Genomic DNA, 23657 nt, shown 5'->3' with positions numbered 1-23657 from the left:
ACAAAACCAAAAACGAATTTCCTCCTTATTATGATACAAAAGACAAAGAGCCATCCATTTACTTGCATCACAATTCATGATAAACCAAGAGTAACTATACAAAAGAACACCATAGGGGATCCTTCTACTTTGCATTGGCCACAATAAAGCCAAGAAAGTCATGTAAGAGGTCCACGACGGAGAATATGGCCCTCACATGAGTCCAATGATGCTAGCCCAAAAATAATACGGCTAGGCTACTACTGGACCACCATGGAAGCCGATTGCGGAAACTCCTTCAAACATTGCCACAATTGCCAAATCTTCGCCAACATACAACATATACCACCATCCCTTTTATACACCATGACATCAACCTGGCCTTTCTCGACCTGGTGCATCGACATCATCGGCAAAGTCAACCCGATAGGCACCAAAGGACATTACTTTGTCCTCGTCGCAATCGACTACTTCATCAAATGGGTAGAAGCACAATCCTATGCAGTCTTGAATGCCAAACAAGTGGCCAAGTTCATCCAAGATAACGTCATCTGCAGATATGGGGTACCCCATGAAATCATCAGCGACCAAGGCTCTAACTTTCGAACCGAAACACAAGAATTGCTAGACAAATACAAAATCAAACAACATCGTCCATCCCCCTATCATCCCCAAACCAACGGAGCAGTAGAAAAAGGAAACAAAACACTCATCACCATCATCAAAAAGATGCAGGATAATTATCGCGATTGGCCAAGCAAACTCCCATCCGCACTCTAGGGATACCAAACCTCCAATCAAACACCAATAAGAGCAACACCCTTCTACCTAGCATACAGTATCGAGGCAATACAATCGGTGGAGTTGGAAGTCCCATATCTACGCATCCTACTAGAAAGTCAAGTCCCTGAGGCGGAATGAACCCATCGAAGGTTTGAGCAACTCACCTTCCTAGATGAATTGCGACTCAACGTCTTGCATAACGCCCGGCTATACCAACGACGTATTCAACGGACATTCAACAAAAAAGCCAAACCCAGGAACTTCAAAGAAGGCGACTTGGTCTTCAAGTCAGTTCGAGCACCGTTACCCGTCGATCCGAGGAGGAAATTCAAACCCAATTGAGCCGGGCCATACCTGGTCAAGAAAATCCTTTTGGGGGGTGCAGCGATATTGAGTGACCTAGACGGGACAGACTTCACAAACCCGACCAATCTAGACCAACTCAAGAAATACTACCCTTGAACCTTAGCACCAACAACCAGCGACCTTTCTCTAGTTTCACAACTAGTGGCCGCAATCCCACCTTTCAAGTCAATTCCTCAAAAGTTCTGATTTTAAATTGCATGTTTAATTGAGTCTAAGTTACGACACCTTGCCATGTTTCCAGCAGCCTTTGATATGTCAAAGGCACCATCCATTTGCATAACACAAACAAAACACCTGAACTACGACCATGGTTTGATTTCACCTCTTCAGGTGAATACGTAGGCAGTCCTTTCTTACGCAAGAAGGATACAACCACAACACGCAAACAAAAATGCACATCCCAACCCAAACAAAACACCTGAACTACAAGCATAGTTTGATTTCACCTCTTTAGGAGAATACGTAGGCAGTCCTTTTTTACGCAAGAAGGATACAACCACAACACCCAAACAAAAATTCAAACCCCAAATCAGACAAAACACTTGAACTACTAGCATGGTTTATTCCACCTCTTCAGGTGAATATGTAAGCAATCCTTCCTTACACAAGAAGGATACAACCATCCCCGCACACAAAAAACAACAACCCATACAAACTTCAAAAACACTCACCCCCTTTCCTCACGAAAAAAAAAACAAAAAAAAAAGATCTTTCTCCCTTCCCACAACAATCCCCTTCACATGTGCAATGTTTAGGATAATTCAAACTGAATCACCCTTATAACATGGATGGAAGAAACAACAAATGCTCACAACAGTTTTTAACACAAGCAATCCTCTTATTTATTTAATAAAGGGAAGGATTAAAAACTTGACAACAATAAAGCTAAACAAGTTCAAGACTTGCCATGCTAGAGTGTCGACTGAAACATCATATATAATAATACTAGCACACACCCAATATATAACTATTACAAAATAATAGAATTACACACAAATGCTAATACAACATAATAATAATGTGGGTAATGGAGGTCTTCACTCATCCATCCTACCCTTGCCTTTTTCTTCGGGATGCATCTTCCCCTTGTTCTTCTTGGTAGTGCGCCTAGCATGGGCTTCCTCCTTGGAACGGATACACAATGGCAACGGCACCCAGGCTCTTACACGACTCTATGCTCGGCCCAAGTCGATCCCACATGCGGCTCACCGCCTCCTTTGGACCCAAGCTCCTCTTCTTTGGTGGCCTTATCACATTCGGGCTCACACTCACATTTCCTTGGATTCACGTCTCTTGAAATCCGATTTGGTTTACATGACTCGGCTTTAAACATACGGGTTTTTCTCCTTTTTAGGTGGCAAGCGCTAGTTGCCCCTATCCGCGATGGATCTTTTCCATGTCAGTCATCGAAAATTTCAAAAAAAAAATTCGCAGTTCCGCAAGATTGATACATGACAACAATATTTCTCAAATCACTCTTGCAAATTCGAGTCTTGATCTCACGGAATTCAAAATCAACACACTTAAAAAAATCCCTTCGAAACTCATCCGTGGCGGTTTGAGTTTCAATTGTTTTGTTGCAAATCAATTTTGGCAAAATTCGATGTGATTTAATTCAAACACAAGTTAATTTCTTGAAATTTACAAGCAATTCCCTTTTGAAAAATCTAAGCGTGACGTCTTGTCGCTGAATTTTTATAATTCATTTTCAAAGAAGCAATTTAAATTTTAACTTTGAGTAATCGTGGTTATTTTTGTTTTCAACAAGTACTTTACATGTTTATGTGTATGTGCTATATGTTGCCTGTTTTTTACACTAATAATGTAGGAGCAAATGCCAAAGCAAACGAGAAATTAGACGTTGACTGTGCTTCTCCGAAACACAACACAAAAAGAGCCAAGCACAAACAAACTACAAACTAAAAACATATATATACAAAACCGCCTCCCACAAAATACATTTACACACACACTTGATACAAACGACTGACTATACAAACAGTCCGATAAAAATATTTATCATACACACACTAGCCTAAAACAATGAACTGGGGGCTATCCGCCACTTACCGAACTAAGCACTCCCCGTCCTTCTAACTAGAAAAGAAAGGGAGCAACATGAAAAGAAAGGTAGTAACAACGGAAGCACAGGTGGTTACCATGACGATAACATCTCTTTCCTACTCCGAAACAAAAAAGGAAAAAAATTAAGCCTGATTTTGGACAGCATAATGATCAGGAGCTATAACACAGTGCATCGCCCCGATCGTGAATCCCAATCATCAGAATTCAGCAATGAGTGAGAACCACAACATAGGATGTCACCCCGATGTTGAACCCTAGTAATCAGAATTCAGCTATGATTGGAAGCTGCAACACAGTGCGATGTCTAGATGTTGAACCCCAATCATCAGAAGTCCAACTCTCTGCAGACAACAGCCGATGATCAACACGTAATCAATGGACACCAAGAAGAAACACAACTGGACGGAGAAATAACGACAGTCGTCTCTCCTCCTCCTCCTGGATATTTTTCCTCCTCCAAGGCCTCAACCTCAGACCCAGCAGGCCTAGCTGTTGGAGCTTGTGTCCTCCACAGTTAATGTGATATCTTATATAAATCTCTTATAGGTTCACAAGGGTATACTTAGTATTTTATCAGTTGATTAACGTTTACTTAATAACGGTTAGCTTGCTAGAAGTTTGACGTTATAATCATACTGATGGCGGTGATCAACTGGTCCCTAAAAGTCACACCTAAAGGATGTGTATGAGAGATGTGATTGTATGAAAATATAATCACATTGATGCCTGACTAAAAGGTTAGTCCATATATTTGACTAAACAGTTAGTCAATGTGATGATGAGACGATTATTTAATACAATTATATAATATTAGCTGAGACGAATTAACTATCAAATTCGTAATTTGAATATAAACTGTTATATTTAATTAATGTATATAATGTTAGCTTAAACGAATTAAGATGTTAATTCTTAATTAAACATAATCGGTTATATTTAATTAACAAATTATAAATATGCGATATTTATAGTTAATGTATATATTATACGATATTGTCAGTGTAAATGTTGACAGACCGGTATTAATAAATCGACTGCAAGCGGTTGTGTGTGGACTTATTAATACATGTCGACATAATTGACAATTTATAAAAGATACACACTTTTTATACATTAAGATAACAACTAAAATAAGAGGATTTTATCCTCATTTTTTTGGTTGCTCGGTCAAACCGAATTAGAGGAAAAAAAGAAGGAAATAAAATCTTCCTAATTTCCTCCTCATTTTTTTTCGGTTATATGGAGAGGGTAGGAGATCATTTCTCTGATTTTTTCTTGACCTAATTTTCACTCATCACACAAAAACATAAACCCTAAAATAATTAACAATTTTGGGGATCTCATTCTAGCAATTTGAGGGGCATTTCTCATAACATTTTGGGTGCAACGATTAGGAGAATATCGATTTCGATATTGTTCTTAGGCCATATTGCTAGGACCAAAGGTTTATTCTTAATCTCTTCTCTTTTGTTTATGTAAATTCGTTTATGACTAGTATTTCATTATTATAATTTCGTTATAATCCTAAAATTTCTAGAGGAAGTATACCGATATTTCCTACACTAGCAGCCCCCGAACACTCACTTGAAACCAAAACAAAAACAATGTCAGCAAAATTTCGGCATAACGACGGCGCAAGACAGACAAAAACCCAAAAAAACAACACTTGCAAATACAAAACAAAAGCAAACAACGGCAAGGGCAAACCCACCCAATCTTATCCAGCACAAAAAAGCTCATAAAAAAAAAAGATGACTCACCTTTCTTTCCAAGCAATAGACGAGTCAAAACAACAGCAAAAAAAGCAAAGACAACAAAGCACCCTCGGGCTAACACAAGGTCTACAAAGAAATAATAAACAACAAAAAATATCCGCTCGTCCCAACTAGGCCTTTTACAAAGCTTTGATGTGACTCATATTTGAGCACATTTAGTCCTCGAATTAACCTCGTTCTCATCCTTTCTAGCATATATCATGGTCATTTCTTATATTTAGTTACCCATTTTGTATATTCTTTGAGGTTTTGTGTCCTTGGTAGGAGAGGATCGCTAACCTTGCATTTATGGAGCGAATTGGAGCTAAATGGATCGCATTTAATGTCCAAGCATCAAAGAGGAGACCGACACTAGAGGGCTAAGCAAATAAATGAAGTGAAATGGGCAATGATGAAAAGATCCTTGCATCCCCAACACGATACCCGTGGATTGCTAAGGAGCCAAACAAGAGGAGAACCCTGTGCCACAATCCGAGCGGCCTGAGCTCAGGACGAGCGTCCCAGAGGCAGGATCCGAGCGTCTCCTAGGCAATCCGAGTGGATCTTCTTACAGGAATAAGCCGTGCTTCAGGAGAGGACGAGGGGATCCAGGTGGGAGTTGTAAAACGATCCGCGCATGTCCCTCGAGATGAGCAAGATTGTTATGTTTTTCTTAAGGTCTTAATAGCCATTTAAGCCCTTAATAACTCTAATCCTTGTACTTAATTTTAGTATAAATACCCCATTGTACTACCTAAATTATTATCAACTCTTAATAACATCTTATCATAATCCTTCTCTTAATTTAGTCTTAATTAAAGTTGTAATACACATTTCAATATTAATCACATCTTAATCTTTCCTTAATTTCTCAATTGTTCTTAGTTTAGTTGGGTAATTAGAAGATTATTTGGGTTTATTGGAAGATTGACAACCTTCTATCAATCATCAAGTTTACTTCTATTATTCTTTGCTTTATTATTGGATCATCTCAAGTAGGTATAATGCCTTTTACCTTTGTTTAATTATTGTTAATCACATCATTTATTCAGCATGTTTTGCTTTGTTAGTATGATTGACAACCTCATTAGCATGCTGAACTTGATCATAAGTGAGTAGTCCTTTAGCTAGGGTTAATGGGGAATTAGGGGAATCAATCATGGGATTAGATCTATGCTTAAATTAATATGCTTTAATAATTAATTGCTTGCTTGTTGTGATTTCAACCTATGCACATGTTATGTTTGATGAAATGCAAGACAACGAAACCTTGCATTTTTTACCCATCTCTTATCTTTTCAATAAGGCTTGTTAGACATAAACCAACTCGAGCCTTGTTAGACGATGCATAGAGTTAAATAGGAGGAGACTAAGTCGACTTGTAGGTGTTGTACAGTCTAGACGACTCGGCTCCGGGACCTTAATCTTCCTAGGGATTGTAAGATATACACTAACTCGATCTCATCACAACAATAAGTGCTTGCTTCTAATTGAGAACATGTTTGTATGATCTATTTCCATCAATCCCTATGAACCCATGACACCCTAGTGCTTTTAGTCAATTGTTTACAAACCCCTTTTATTGCTTTACTTTATTTTCATTCATCTTGTTGATTAGTTTAGATTACACCTCATCTCAACCCAATTTGTGTCTTTCTTTACCTTGGGGAAGTCTATCTCCTCAAGGTTGTTCTAATTTTTTTCAAGTTGTTTGATATTTTGCATGACTAGGAGATCATAAGGTAATTTATTACCTATTGATTTCGAGATTGAAAGGACCTTAACCAACAATAGAAGAGTTGGTAGAGGTACTTCAAGAGTTGTAGGTATTGGAGAGATTATGGACATTCAACCAAATAACATTAAGTTTGTCAACCCTTTTGCAAGAGAAGGAGAGGATAACCCAATTCAAAATCGACCACAAAATCAACCCACGATGCCTAAATTTTCATCTCATTCCGTACCAACCGAGGAAAACATACCAAACGGTACTCCTAGACCACCACATTTAACCGGTGATTTCATTGCCAAATCTGCATTCATACAACTAGTTGAGAGAAGTCAATTTGGAGGGATGCCTAGTGAAGACCCTCATTCACATATGGAGACTTTTTGTGACTATTGTGATGCAATTTCTCAAACCGGAGTTACTCAAGACCAAATCCGATGGGTATTGTTTCCTTTTTCTTTGATCGGTACCGCAAAGCAATGGTTGAAGAGCCTAGACAAGGCTACCCTTGGTATTGATTCATGGAAGAAGATAGCACTTGCCTTCTACAAGAAATTCTATCCTCCGGAGAAGACAAATATGTTGAGAGCCTAAATCACCGGATTCAAGCAAAGGGATGAGGAATCGTTATATGAAACATGGGAGAGATTTATGGACACTTTTCATTCTTGTCCACACCATGGGATTAGTCAGTGGTTCCTTGTTTAACAATTTTGGAATGACTTATATGAAGACTCACGTAATGTGCTCAATATGGGATCCAGTGGGATCTTTACCGAGGTTGATGACAATCAAACATGGGCCAAAATCGAAGTGATGGCGGTTCATAATTTCCAATATAGTAGGCCTCGAAAGGCCACTAGAGGAGGAAGGCATGAGTTAGATTCTATCACAAAATTGGGTGCTCTACTAAGTGCTCATATCGACATCATCAATTTGAAGTTTGAGAAGGCTATGGCTAAGCTTGATGAAGGTTCCAAATCACCCAAACAACATGTCAATGTTATGGTGGCATCATCCTCAATTCTAAGTGGAGTATGTGAGAGTTGTGGAACTTTGGGACATGAGCAAAGTGAATGTAGGGGAACAAATGAACAAGTGAATGATTTCCAAGCATACAAGAGTGGCACCCCTTATTCCAACTACTATAATGAGAATATCAAATTTCACCCAAATCTTTCATACAAGAGCCAAAATGTACAAAACCCTCAACCAACATACACCCCACCTCCAATGAGAAATCAAGCTCAAAGACCCTTTTTCAACCAAAGCCAAGGATACCAAAATCAACCTTCCTACAACCAATCCAATGACCAAGGCTTTGATGTTCAAATAGCGGTTCTCCAAATGCAAAAAAACCAACAAAAATTTTTCAGCCAAATGCAAAAAGATAGCCAAGCCAAAGAAATCACCATCAAGAACATACTTGCCCACACCAAAATGCTAGAAACTCAAATGACTCAATTAGCATCTTCTAACTCTCAAAGACAAAAGGGGTAATTACCACCTCAAGGTAATCCCCCAAGACATGAGACGGTTAGTGCCATCCATTTGACAAGTGTTACAAGATACGAGGGGCCGAAGAGGTCAATTGATGAAGATATTGTGGATGTTAATGACAAGAAAGAGTTGTGGAGAAATCTAAAGAGGTAGATCCTTCTAACAATGAAATTTCAAAGAAGAAGAATGAAGAGAAGGCTAAGGAAAAAGAGCCTGTTGTGATTAGACTTCCATTCCGAAGTCGTCAAGCTAAGCCTAAGTTTGTTGAGCAACATGGAAAGTTCATGGAAATTGTGAAGAACGTAGAAGTTTCAATCCCATTCACGGAATTGATCAATCATGTTCCGGCTTATGCAAAATACATGAAAGATATTCTTACCAAGAAGACATCCATCCGAAAGTTGGAGACTATTGCCTTTACCAAAGTGAGTAGTGCTATTCTTCATGGGAGTTCCTCTCCAAAACTCAAAGATCCGGGAAGTTTTTCTATTCTATGTACCATTGGCGACACTACAATCAACAAAGCATTATGTGATCTTGGAGCAAGTGTAAGTGTCATGCCATACTCGGTATGTAAGATGCTAGGAATGGGAGAGCTCAAATGCACGAACATTATTCTTCAAATGGTGGATCGATCAACAAAGATACCTCTAGGGATATGGGAGGATGTGCTCGTGAGAATCGACAAATTCTTCATCCCGGTAGACTTTGTCATTGAAGACATGGAGGAGGATTCCAACATTCCTATCATTTTAGGGAGACCTTTCTTGCACACCGCGAGAGCGGTAATTGCTGTGAAACATGGTGAGCTCACACTTGAAGTAGGGGATGAGACAATCACTTTCAGTCTTGATAAAACAATGAGAGCTCCTCGACTATATGAGCCATGCTTCATGATCGATCATTATAGCCGAGAATGTGATAGAAAGACGTTAGAATCTCTATGGAAAGATCAAGCTATGGGTAAAGAAACACCACCCAAATGGAAGAAGAAAGTGGATGACCTTTAAGTAGCTCTATTCGGAGAGCAAGGAATTTTTAACAACAATGAGAGCTTGAATAGCTCACCCATCGTGTCAAGTAATGAAGAAGGCCTCATTGGCCATGACAACAAGAAAGAAGAGATGCTCTTGTCAACTCATGACATCATTGGGGAACAAGCTAATTGTGACACCCACAGACTCCAAGTGCCTTACCAGGACCACTTAAGGTATGAAAACGGCACCATCTCGGTTACCCGAGGCAATGATACTCAAATAGACAATAAAGAAACGTATTTAAATGATAATAAAGTTTAGGTGATACAACAAGGTTCCAAAAACTGTCAGAAGGAAATACAACTGTCTCCAAAAACCAAAGTACTCAAACAACTAAATAAACACAGCGGAAGACTCTAAGACCGGTGGTGACTCCATCCCAGCTATCCCTCGCATAAGCCATCATACCTACTCAACAACTGCTCACCATTCCCGAATAGATCACCACAGTTTTTAAAACAATTAACAGGGTCAGTACTGATTACATAAAAAAAATACCATAAAGGAACAATATCACAAACAACTAAAACAAATCTCCAGTCTCCATCCCCAATCTCCACACAACTGACTACACACTAAAGTGTGTTGCCCTGCCAGAGTACCCATCGCAACAGGTACTCCTCGCCGCCAGTGGGGGACCGCAGCCGTTCCCACCAAATCTCCGCTCATCTCCATCGAGCGATAAACCCATGCTCATTAATGTGCACATCCCCCTTGTGACGGGAACCACAAGGGGCTAATCAATGGCGTGAAGCCACTCCCACAAGTTGTAACACCCCCATACTCCAAGTGCCTTACCAGGACCACTCAGGTATGAAGACATTACCATCTCGGTTACCCGAGGCAATGATAATCAAACAACAATAAAGAAACAACGTTTATTATAAATAGTTTAGCGAATAGTTACAATCCTCAAAACCAAACCAAACGTACGATACATTATTTCAAAATGACTGTTCTAACTGAAATGTAAATAAACTAAAGGCTACGAATGGAAGACTCCTATCATCACGTCGTGGCATCCCAGCTATCCCAAAGATTTCATCTCAATACCTGCTCAATATCTGCTCACCATCCCCGAATGGATCACCGCAGTTTACAAAACAACACCGGGTCGATACTAATCACACAATCAACATGTATAACAATAATAAGATAAACGGACACTTAAGCTCACACACACACACACACACAACCAACCAATTCCCATCATCTCAATCCCGACCGTCCCACCGGACCCACCCGCTGGGGGACCGCACCGTACCCACCAAATCCCCGCTCCACATAGTGAGCGATAACCCCGTCCATTAATGTGCACATCCCCTTCCGTGGCGGGTTCCACGAAGGGCGAAACTAGGGCGTGAAGTCACTCCCGCAAGTGACCCCACTCGGTAGAGAACGCATCTCGAGAACCATCAACAAGAATCACAACCACAACCACGGACAATCATATATCAAACAACCAAATACAGACATCACCAATATCCCAATTATGGGACTAATACGAGTAGGAAATCCTACCGAAAGCACAACATCGGGACGGTATCAACAAATGTATCAAAAGCCTCTTCTACGAACCCTCCTCCTATCATATAACACATAGAGGCTACACATCACATACTACACACAAAAACCCCCAATCTCTAAATTAGGGTTTAACCAAATCAAGGGAAAAACAATAAAAGGGTACATAGATCTTACCCTCGACGCAAGGAACTCAACGATACGAATAACGACAAGAACCGACCGTCCGAACTCAGGAATTGCTAAGAATGCGATTAGGAAGATGAACTGGTTGCTTTTTCTCTTAAACAGGGATTTAGGTTTTGTAAAAGTGATTTAAAACAATGACGACAATACTTAAATACCTTAATCGCATAATTAACAAAACCCGAGAAAATTCCCCGTAAAAATAGGACACTCGATCGAGTACCCAAGGTACTCGATCGAGTACCCCTTACTCGATCGAGTACCCCAACTACTCGATCGAGTACCCAACAGTCGAAACTATTTTATTTCGCAACTTACCCTTACTCGACAGAGTAAGGGCTACTCGATAGAGTACCCCAAGACTTATAAATACGGAGTATTACAGTCTTCCCTCCTTAAAAGGAACTTCGTCCCCGAAGTTCAAACCACTACTAAACAAAGGTACTCCCACAACATTCCCGACTCAAAAGCCAAACAAAATTCAACATAAGACATGATACTAACCCAACTCATCCCGACAAACATACCGACACTACATATAAAAGGTGTATAAAACTCTTAAAACTGCTCGCGATCATCTCCTACCCCCCTAAAAGAAACAAGGTTACGTCCCCGTAACCATACATACCTGATCAAAGAGGAAAGGGTAACGCTCTTTCATAGCTTCCTCTGGCTCCCATGTAGCTTCCTCGGTCTCATGGTTAGACCAAAGGATCTTAAGCAAAACTGTCTCACCACTCCTAGTCTTTCTAATCTTTCGGTCTAGAATCTGTTTAGGCACCTCAAGATATGATAAGGACTCATCTAGCTCTAAGCTCTCTGCCTCTAACACATGTGACGGTCACTCACATACTTCATTTGCGATACATGAAACACATTATGCACTCTCTCTAACGCAGCTGGTAAAGCCAGACGTTAAGCAACTTCCCCAACTCGCTCTAAGATCTCATAAGGCCCTATAAACTTCTGACTTAGCATGCCTTTCTTCCCAAATCTCATAACCCCACGCATAGGAGACACTTTCAAAAGAACTTTGTCCCCAACTTGAAACTCTATGTCCCGACGATGTAGATCTGCATAACTCTTTTGTCGATCCTGGGCTGCTCTCATCCGTTCCCCGATCATCTTAATCTGTTCCACCATCTCATGCACCATCTCTCGGTCCTAAAACCATCGCCTCAAGACTTTGTCGTCCCAACAGATTGGACTCCTACATCTCCTCCCATACAAAGCCTCAAACGGTGCCATGCCAATACTGGTGTGATAGCTGTTGTTGTAAGAAAACTCTATCAAGTCCAACCTCTGCTCCCAGCTACCCCCAAAATCCATCACACAAGCTCGCAACATATCCTAAAGTGTCTTGATTGTTCTCTCAGTCTGCCCGTCTGTCGCAGGATGAAATGCTGTACTCATCTTCAAAGTTGTTCCCAACGATTCCTGCAACTCTTTCCAAAACCTCGATATAAACCTCGCATCTCTGTCAGACACTATGTCCTTAGGGACTCCATGTAACTTAAGCACGTTCTTTCGATAGGCCATAGCCAATTGTGCCTTAGTCCATGTATCTTTCATTGGAACAAAGTGAGATGACTTGGTCGACGATCCACTATCACCCAAATCATGTTGTTACCTTGTTGACTCTTTGGCAAACCCACAATGAAATCCATGGAAATGGATTCCCACTTCCACTCAGGCACCTCTAAAGACTGAATCTTACCTTGTGGTCGTCATTTGTTCCCCTTTAACTCTCTCGCATGTCAAACAGTGGACACAAACTCAGATGTCTCTTTCTTCATCCCAGGCCACCAAAACGTTTTCTTCAAATCCTTGTATAGCTTGTCTCCACCTGGATGAACTGAATATGGTGTGCAATGCGCCTCTGTCATGATTGTCTTTTTCAACTCCTCGTCATTAGGAACACACCACCTACCATCAAACCTCAAACTACCATCTGTATGAATAGAAAACCGGGACACTGTCCCTTTCTCTACTCCAGCTCTCCACTCCACTATCTTAGGATCCAAAGCCTGCTTATCCGAATATCATCATAGAACTCCGGATGTCTTTGTCATATCACCCATGGCATCTCCTTTCTGCATCATATGTATCCCAAAGCTCGCTACCTCATCCCTCAGCCTCATCAAAGATAGAGCTGTACACAAGGAATGTACACTCTTCCTACTCAAAGCATCAGCAACAACATTGGCCTTCCCTTCATGGTAGATAATCTCCATGTCGTAATCGCGAATCAGCTCCATCCACCTCCTATGTCTCATGTTCAACTCCTTCAGCGTGAAGATGTACTTGAGACTCTTGTGATCAGAAAATACCTTAAAGATTGCTCCATAAAGGTAATGTCTCCAAATCTTGAGAGCAAACACCACTGCACCTAACTCCAGATCATGAGTAGGGTAATTCTCCTTATAAGGCTTCAACTGCCTAGAGGCATAGCCAATCACTTTACCATTCTGCATTAACACACATCCCAGCCCATTCTTCGAGGCATCTGTATAAACCTCAAAATTCTCGCTCCCTTCAGGCAATGCTAAGACAGGAGCTGTGGTCAAACGCTCCTTTAATGTTTGGAACGCCGTCTCACAACTCTCATCCCAACGAAACCTGTTCTCTTTCCTCCTCAACGCTGTCATCGGTCTAGCTATCTTGGAGAAATCTTTCACGAACCGTCTGTAGTATCCAGCTAAACCCAAGAAACTCCTAACCTCAGCAACATTCTTCGGTGCTTCCCACTTTGTCACTGCCTCAATCTTCGCCGGATCCACAGCTACCCCATCTTTAGAGATCACATGCCCCAGAAAAGCAACTTTCTCTAACCAGAACTCACACTTGGACAGCTTGGCATACAACTCATGATCCCTCAAAGTCTGCAACACGATCCTCAAATGCTCCTCATGCTCCTCCTTAGTCTTAGAGTAGACTAAGATATCGTCGATGAATACCACTACAAACTAGTCCAAAAACTGTCTGAAGATTCTGTACATCAAATCCATAAACACTGCCGGCGCATTAGACAACCCAAACGGCATCACCACATACTCGTAATGGCCATACCTCGACGTGAAAGCTGTCTTTGGTATGTCCACCTCTCTAATCTTCACCTGATGGTACCCCGACCTCAAATCAATCTTAGAAAAGACTGTTGCACCACTCAACTGATCAAACAGGTCATCTATCCTTGGCAAAGGATACTTGTTCTTTATCGTCACACGGTTCGGCTCCCCTAATCTATGCACAACCTCAAGCTCCCATCTTTCTTCTTCACGAAAAGAACTGGTGCTCCCCAAGGCGATACACTTGGTCTAATGTATCCCTTCTCTATCAAATCATCCAACTGCTTCCTAAGCTCCTCCATCTCCTTAGGACCCATACGGTACGGTGCCTTAGAGATTGGCCCCGTCCCTGGCTTCAACTCAACGGTGAAATCTATCTCCCTCTTCGGTGGCAACCCCGGAATCTCCTCCGGAAAAACATCTGCAAACTCTCCCACCACTGGTATCTCATCAACTGTCGGAATCTCTATCCGGTCATCTCTCACATGGCACAAGATCAAAGGACATCCCTTCCTCAGATAAGACTTCAAGGTAACAGCTGCAATCAACTTAACTTTGGGTTTGACTAGAAACCCACGATAAGACACACTAACACCCTTTGGACCTCTTAAGGACACTTTCTTTTGATGACAGTCTATCTTAGCTTTATACTTTCCTAACCAATCCATCCCAACTATCATCTCAAAACCGTTAAAAGGAAACTCTAGCAAGTCTACAGGGAAATCAACTTGCCCAACTATCAAAGATACATCTCTAAACAACCTCCCACACGATACAGACTCACCCGAAGGTATGAAAACTTGCTCACTAACAGATTCATATACTCTCAAACCCAACTGTTTAACATGACTCGAAGACACAAACGACTGAGAAGCCCCCGAATCGAACAAAACAAAGGTAGGAATACCATTAACAAGGAATGTACCGGTGATAACGTGCGCATCTTCCTCAGCTGCCTTCTTCTCCATCATGAATAACTTGCCACTGGTCTTCTGTCCACCTCCCTGGACAGTACTGGCTGATGCGGTCGGCTTAGCACCCGACCTTTGATTGTTGTTGTTGTTCGTCGGTGTTTTCGATAAAATTACCGCCGTTGCGGTTGCCTCCACTCTGGTAACTCTGACTTCCCCGGTTTGGCCATGATCCAGCCGGTCTGTTGCTCGCGAAGCTCTGTGCAGGTCTCTGAAAGGATCCCGGTGCACTCGTGCACTCATGTCTCTTGTGGCCTACACCACCACAACCATAGCAGGTCACTCCCCAACTATTACTCACACTTCCACGGCCACGCCCAAAGGAAGCCCCAAAGACTAAACCCCGGACCCGGAAGAAAATCCTTTAGGCGATTGTGGTTGCCTTTCTTGTGATTCGATTGGCCACCACCCTCGCTCTCAGACTTCCTCTTCTCACCACCTGACCTCTCCCGAGCCATCTCCACCAACCTCTCCGCTCTCCCGGCCCTCTCGTAAGCTTCCTTAACATCGCAAGGATCCCCACGGGTAACTTATCCATAATCTTGGTGGTCAACCCCCTCTCAAACCTCAATGCCAAATTCTCCTCACTCAAACCCATGTCCTCAGCATACCTAGACTTCTCATTAAACACTGTAGTACTCACCCACGACATCTCAAATGTCATCTTAAAACCATCAAACTCTTCTCTCAACTTACTCCTCACATGTTCCGGTACAAACTCCTTTCTCACAGCCCTACGAAACTCCTCCCAAGGTATAGCAGGTAAGCCTTGGTTGGTATATATTTCCTTAGCACTCACCTTCACTGAATCCCACCACTTGCCCGCTGCCTCCCTCGGATAGAACGCAGCTGTTCCACTCTCATCTCATCAGACAATGAACCAAGTCTAAGATGTTCTCCATTTCTCTCGAAGAAACTATCAAGCTGATTGGGCTCCCCAACTCCCTTGTACTCTTTCGGGTTAAACCTCGCAATATAGAGGCTGATTTTAGAATGATCATCCTCCTTCTCCTTATTCTTATCCTTGTCCTCATTCACTCTCTTCAGGGTCTCAGTAAGAGCATCCTGGTGCTCTAACATCTTAACGATGTCATCCACGGTCATAAGCTCAGCTCTCGCATACAAAGCAGTTCTCTTGGGCGGCATCTTGAAGCTATATAAGAAAGGGTAAACATAAACACACGTCTTGAACCTCAAAACACGAAAACACGCTGCCCGAACCCACTCGATCGAGTTCCCAAACACACTCGATCGAGTAACGGGCTACTCGATCGAGTGCCCCACGTACTCGATCGAGTACCCAAACTTCGCACCCAAACGGACCTTCGATATCTTACCTACTCGATCGAGTATCTAGGCTACTCGATCGAGTGACCCCCTACTCGATCGAGTACCCCTAGTTACTCGATCGAGTGCCCCAAAACTCGATTCTGGACTCAAAATCGCCAAAACCCCACCCGATCGAGTCAGTCCCACTCGATCGAGTAACACTAATTCATAGAAGCTACCCGCATGTTACATCATATGCTAACATGCTAAACTTTATAAACCACATTATATCATAATAAGCATACTACGCATCTTTTCTACTACCTACGAAACCATTTCATCATGTTATTAAATGCCACATTGTAAATCATCCAACATGTTATCATCTCATCAACAAGTTTCCTCATATCACCATTTTCTTTCAAATGCTCAACTTTCTACTTCAACATCCAACAATTAACACATTCCATCACATTCGTAAACAAGTTAACCAAACACACATACGACTCGACAAACACTTCCCCCATGTGACCGGTTCAAAGTTGTAGGGCGACCCCTGCGACTTTAGGACGTCTTCCAAGCCTTTGCACTAGCTCCCACAACTTTTACCCCGGGTTCATTTTAATTGACTCCCTATGTTCATTAAGTTCATTGGTTACAGGTTTCAGGATCGTTGCTCTGATACCATTTGTAACACCCCCATACTCCAAGTGCCTTACCAGGACCACTCAGGTATGAAGACATTACCATCTCGGTTACCCGAGGCAATGATAATCAAACAACAATAAAGAAACAACGTTTATTATAAATAGTTTAGCGAATAGTTACAATCCTCAAAACCAAACCAAACGTACGATACATTATTTCAAAATGACTGTTCTAACTTAAATGTAAATAAACTAAAGGCTACAGCGGAAGACTCCTATCATCATGTCGTGGCATCCCAGCTATCCCAGTACTCATCTCAATACCTGCTCAATATCTGCTCACCATCCCCGAATGGATCACCGCAGGTTTACAAAACAACACCGGGGTCAGTACTAATCACACAATCAACATGTATAACAATAATAAGATAAACGGACAGCTTAACTGTCACACACACACACACAACCAACCAATTCCCATCATCTCAATCCCGACCGTCCACCTGGACCACCACGCGATGGGGACCGCAGCCGTACCCACCAAATCCCCGCTCCACATAGTGAGTGGTAACCCTGTCCATTAATGTGCACATCCCCTTCCGTGGCGGGTTCCACGAAGGGGCGAAACTAGGGCGTGAAGTCACTCCCGCAAGTGACCCCACTCGGTAGAGAACGCATCTCGAGAACCATCAACAACAATCACAACCACAACCACAAGTACAATCATATATCAAACAACCAAATACAAAGACATCACCAATATCCTAATTATAGGACTAATACGAGTAGAAATCCTACACCGAAAGCACAACAATCGAGACGGTATCAACAATTTGTATCAAAAAGCCTCTTCTACGAACCCTCCTCCTATCATATAACACATAGAGGCTACACATCACATACTACACACAAAAACCCCCAATCTCTAAATTAGGGTTTAACCAATTCAAGGGAAAAACAATAAAAAGGGTACATAGATCTTACCCTCGACGCAAGGAACTCAACGATACGAATAACGACAAGAACTTACCGTCTGAACTCCGGGAATTGCTAAGAATGCGATTAGGAAGATGAACTGGTTGCTTTCTCTCTTAAACAGGGATTTAGGTTTTGTAAAAGTGATTTAAAACAATGACGACAATACTTAAATACCTTAATCGCATAATTAACAAAACCCGAGAAAATTCCCCGTAAAACCGGACACTCGATCGAGTACCCAAGGTACTCGATCGAGTACCCCCTTACTCGATCGAGTACCCCAGCTACTCGATCGAGTACCCAACAGGTCAGAAACTATTTTATTTCGCAACTTACCCTTACTCGACAGAGTAAGGGCTACTCGATAGAGTACCCCAAGACTTATAAATACGGAGTATTACACAAGTGACTCCACTCAGCCAGGGATGCACCCCGAAGATCACAAATAGATACACAACCAATCAACAACATACTATCAACAATCACCAAAACCAATCCAACATTACAATTATTTAACAATCACCAACACATTATGTAGCCAATACTGTGTAGGGAAACCCTACCTGGAAAGCAAACACCAACAGACGATCAAGCAGCTAAATCAGAATCTTTCCTTAACGAAACCTCCTCCTATAACATACATACATGCAATTACTACCACATTCATATAAATCACCCAAAACCCCCCCAACAATACCCAATTAGGGTTTTAAAGAAACACAACGGAACCCAACATAAAATATACCAGGAACTTACCCTCAACACGACGATCGAAACGATGTAAAGAACAAGATGATCCGATGAACGCAGCTTAGGGATTTGCCAATGATACGAGAGAAGCAAGATATATAACTTGTAATCGTCACTTGAAAAGTTTAAGATGTTGAAAAGTGTTTAAGAAATAACAATAAACCCTTTTATATTAATCTCGTATCACTAACAAAGCCTGTCAAACTCAGCCCGTAAAACACACTTACTTGATCGAGTAAGTCACCTCCTCGATCGAGTGACCTTTACTCGATCGAGTACCCTACAGGCAGTCTACTGTTTTGTGTCAAAAACTACTTACTCGACAGAGTAAGCCCCATTCGATAGAGTACCCTTAGATACATAAAACCGTAGTATTACATTAATGAAGTTTGTGGTCTATGGGACGATGAATTCGAAGGATTAGTCGATTCTTATATTGGAAATACTATGAAATTAGACCAAGGCTTTGGTTATCCTTATCATCACTTTGACTCGGAATGCAACAATGAAGAAAACGATGCACAAAGATCTACGCAATATCTTTATCATGAAAATGAGCAAGCCTTCGACTACTTCTACAAGGTGTTGAGCAACATCAACAACACCTTGGCTTTGCCCCATTGATATCTCATCCAAGAATGAGAGTTTGGTGGAGCCCTCCCTAAACCACCATTTTTAAATATTCTAACCCCTTAACTAGCATTTCATTTCCTTTATTGCATCTTTGTCATTTTTGGGTTTGCATTTTTGTGCTTTGATCAAGATTTTTGACATGAGAGCAAGTGAGGGAGGTATTTTAACGTGTTTTGATGTGTAGTGTTTGATCAAGTGTGGGGATGGAAAATGTCTAGGCTAACCAAGCCTGTGTAGTGCACCCACAACATTTATTAAAGGAAAAGAAGAAAGAATGACATGGGAAAAGGTATCCGCGCGAGCAGACCTGAGCTCGTGGGAGTTGAAGAGGATCCGAGCATCCCCATCACCAATCCGCGCGTCCTGGCTTTAGGACGTGGGAGCTGGGAAAGTTTGAATTAAAGAAAACATCCTGTAAGGAAATCTGCACAAGCCAACTTCAATCCGCTCGTCCCCATCTTCAGGACGCTCGTCTTGACAAGGATCCGCGCGTCCTGGGAAGTTCAAAACTTGTGAAATTTAGTTGTAAGGAAATCTGCATGTCCCAAGAATGATCCGAGCATCTCCTCAGAAATCCGCACGAGCTGAAGAGAATCCGCGCGTCCTGGCACTGGTTTGATAATTCAGGAAGTCCTGTAAGGCAATCCGCGCGTCCCGACTAGGATCCGAGCGTCCCAGACCTGTACTTAACCAGCACGGGACAACCCCTTCCTTTACAATTCATTTCTATCTTTCAAAAACACAAACACATTGATGTGACCATAATTAGAGCATATTTAGTCCCCGAATTAGCCTTGTCCCTATGCTTTTTAGTGCATATTTGGGTCATTTATTATCTTTAGTCCTTTGTTTTGCATATTCTTTGGGGTTTTGTGTCCTTGGTAGGAAAGGAGTGCAAACCTTGCATTTTCATGGCAAAATAAGGCTAAATTGATTGAATTCAATGACCAAGCATCAAAGAGAAGACAAGATTAGAAGGCCTTTGTACATACTATAGTAGATGGGCAATGATGAGAAAAGATCCTTGCATCCCCGAGGAAATCCTCAAGGATTTTATGAAGAAAAGGGAAGAAAAGAAGAAGGAAAGAAGCTTTAAGACAATCCGAGCGGATTGTCCACAAGACGCCCGTCCAGCACCCACAATCCGAGCGTCTTCCTCCACAAGACGCCCATCCAAAACACCCACAATCCGCCCATCTTCCCCTTCTGGACGCCCGTCCAGAAACACCCAAATCTGCCCGTCCCGTGCCCTGGACGCCTGGATTCCCTTACAGCTATTTCGTCCTCTACAAGCTTCAAGGAAGGATGCGCATCTTTTTCTAAGACCGGCGAAAAGGAGACCAAAGTCTCCCTAGAGACTGGCGATTCCTCAAGGACTTAATCGTCATTTAAGCCCTTAGTAAACCCTAATTTATGTAACTAATCCCACTATAAATACCTCATTAGTCTAATTAGAAGAGCATGTTCTTCTTAGGAATCTTTAGTGTAGTTAATATCAATCAAATCTCTCTTTAATCTTGTAATCAACATTTAATCAAGTTTTAATACAAGTTTCATTTCCTTAATCTCTCTCTTGTTCATCCTTTGTTTTGGGTAATTGAAGACTATTTGGGTTATTATTGGGAGATTGATAATCTTCCAATCTATCATCAAATACTTCTATTATTCTTTGCTTTATTATTGGAATCATTAGTAGGTATAATTCTCTTAATCCCTTTTTAATTATTGTTAATCACTTTCTTTTATTCCTCATGTTTTACTTTGTTGGTATGATTGACAACCTTGCTAGCATATTCATTATGATAATGAGTGAGTAGTTTCCTTAGCTAGGGTTAATGGGTAATTAGGGGAAACCAACATGGGGGATGATTCATGCTTAAATTAATATGTTTTCATAGTTTATTTGCTTGCTTGTTGTGATCTCAACTTATGCACATGTTATGTTTGATGATCCTTGCATTTTTTACCCATCACCTAACTTTTCAATAAGACTTGTAAGACATAAACCAACTCGAGTCTCATTAGACCATGCATATAGTTGAGTAGGGAAGATTAAGTCGACTTGTAGGTGTTGTACAATCTAATCGATTCGGCTCCGGGACCCAAACTTTCCTAGGATTGTAAGATATAAACCAACTCGATCCATCACAATAATAATTGCTTGCTTATAATTTGAGAATATGTTTGTATGATCAATTCCCATGAATCCCCTATGACCCCATGACACCCTAGTGCTTTTTATCAATTGTTTACATCCCTTTCAATTCATGTTGCTTGTTTATTTTTATTGCTATTTAGTTTAGTGATCTTCTACTTCAAACCCTAAATTGTGACACCCTTAGACACCACTAGTTGCAATAGAAACTCTCATCTCAATTCCCGTCCCTTGGGATCCGACCTTTACTTGCCTCTTTACTAATTGTAGAATTGTTTGTGAAGTTATAAATTGTGTTTTGGTCTAGGTGCTCCTAACGACAAGTACCGAAAACTAAACCTCCTCGAGAGTCCGACCAAAAATGGCGCCTTTGCCGGGGACGGTGTTAACTTGATTTAGATTTTCTTCTATTGTTATTAGTTGTGTCTTTCTTTGCCTTGGGGAAGTAAAACTCCTTAAGGTTTGTTCTAATTATTTTCGAGTTGTTTGATATTTTGCATGTCTAGAAGATCACAAGGTAACTTGTTACCCTTTGATCACGAAATTGAAAGGACTTTGACAACCAATAGAAGACTTGCTAGGAGAACTTTGAGAGGTATTGGTGAGGTTGTAGATATTCAACCAAATACTATTGAGTTCATCAACCCTTTTACAAGAGAAGGTGATAACCCAACACAAAACCCAACACAAAATCAACCCACAATGCCTAAATTTTCATCACATTCCGTACCAACCGAGGAGAACCTACCCAATGGTACTCCCACACCACAACACTTAACCGGAAATTTCATTGCCAAATCCACATTTATCCAATTAGTCGAAAGAAGCCAATTTGGGGGGATGCCTAGTGAAGACCCTCACTCTCACATGGAGACTTTTTGTGACTATTGTGATGCGATATCTCAAACCGGTGTAACTCAAGACCAAATTCGATGGGTCTTATTTCCTTTTTCTCTAATTGGCACCGCGAAACAATGGTTGAAAGGCCTAGATAAGGCTACTCTCGGAATTGATTCTTGGAAGAAATTGGCTCTAGCTTTCTACAAAAAGTTATATCCACCGGAAAAGACTAACATGCTAAGAGCTCAAATTACGGGTTTAAGCAAAGAGATGAAGAATCTTTGTATGAAGCTTGGGAGCGATTCAAGGGAATTTGCCGCTCATGTCCTCACCATGGACTTAGCGAGTGGTTCTTGGTACAACAATTTTGGAACAGTCTTTATGAAGACTCAAGAAACATTCTCAACAAATGAACAAGTGAATGCTTTTCAAGCATACAAGAGTGGTACCCCTTATTCCAACTATTACAATGAAAACACCAAATTCCACCCAAATCTCTCATACAAAAGCCAAAATATTCAAAACCCTCAACGAACATACACCCCATCTCCCATGAGAAACCAAAATCAAAGACCCTATTACAACCAAAACCAAGGTTACCAAAATCAAACTCCATACAATCAACAAAATGGCCAAGGTTTTGATGTTCAAAAAGCGGTCCTCCAAATGCAAAAGAATCAACAAGAGTTTTTCACTCAAATGCAAAAGAATAGTTAAGCAAAGGAAATCACCATCAACAACATCCTAGCCCACACCAAAATGTTGGAAACCCAATTGACTCAACTAGCATCTTCAAACTCACAAAGACAAAAGGGGCAATTACCACCTCAAAGTAATCCCCCAAGACATGAAACGGTTAGTGCCATTCACTTGAGAAGTGGTACAAGATATGAAGCACCAAAGAAGCAAGTTTAGGATGAAGTTGTGGAAGCTAGTGACAAAGAAGAAATTGTGCAAAACTCCAAGGATGGAGAACCATCAAAAGAAGAAGTTTCAAAGAAAAATGAAGACAAGGTCAAGGAGAAGGAGCCCATTGTGATTAGACTTTGTTTTCCGAGTCGTCAAGCCAAGCCCAAATTTGATGACCAACTTGGAAAGTTTATGGAGATTGTGAAGAATTTAGAAGTCTCGATTCCTTTCACGGAATTAATCAATCACGTGCCGGCCTATGCAAAATACATGAAAGACATCCTCACGAAGAAGAAGTCGATCCGGAATCATGAGACTATCGCCTTCACAAAGGTGAGTAGTGCAATACTTCAAGGGAGTTCACCTCCAAAACTTAAAGATCTGGGAAGCTTCTCAATACTGTGTACCATTGGCGACACCACGATCAACAAAGCCTTATGTGATCTAGGGGCTAGTGTGAGTGTTATGCCGTACTCGGTGAGTAAAAGGTTAGG

At 41.3% G+C, this 23657-nt stretch overlaps 2 non-coding genes across 2 annotated transcripts; both read right to left on the bottom strand.

Annotated features, from left to right (window-relative positions):
* Window positions 1-7275: 7275 nt before the first annotated feature.
* LOC141636293 (small nucleolar RNA R71) lies at window positions 7276-7382 on the bottom strand. The gene has a single exon (XR_012540914.1). It is a non-coding gene; the product is annotated as a small nucleolar RNA R71 (small nucleolar RNA).
* Window positions 7383-22488: 15106 nt separating this feature from the next.
* LOC141634899 (small nucleolar RNA R71) lies at window positions 22489-22594 on the bottom strand. Its single transcript, XR_012539615.1, has one exon. It is a non-coding gene; the product is annotated as a small nucleolar RNA R71 (small nucleolar RNA).
* Between the last annotated feature and the right edge of the window lie 1063 nt (window positions 22595-23657).

Source organism: Silene latifolia, chromosome Y (assembly GCF_048544455.1).
Source record: "Silene latifolia isolate original U9 population chromosome Y, ASM4854445v1, whole genome shotgun sequence".
In the NCBI taxonomy this organism is placed as follows: domain Eukaryota; kingdom Viridiplantae; phylum Streptophyta; class Magnoliopsida; order Caryophyllales; family Caryophyllaceae; genus Silene; species Silene latifolia.
Note: the sequence above shows the minus strand (reverse complement) of the source record. Positions and strands in the feature narration are given on the sequence as shown.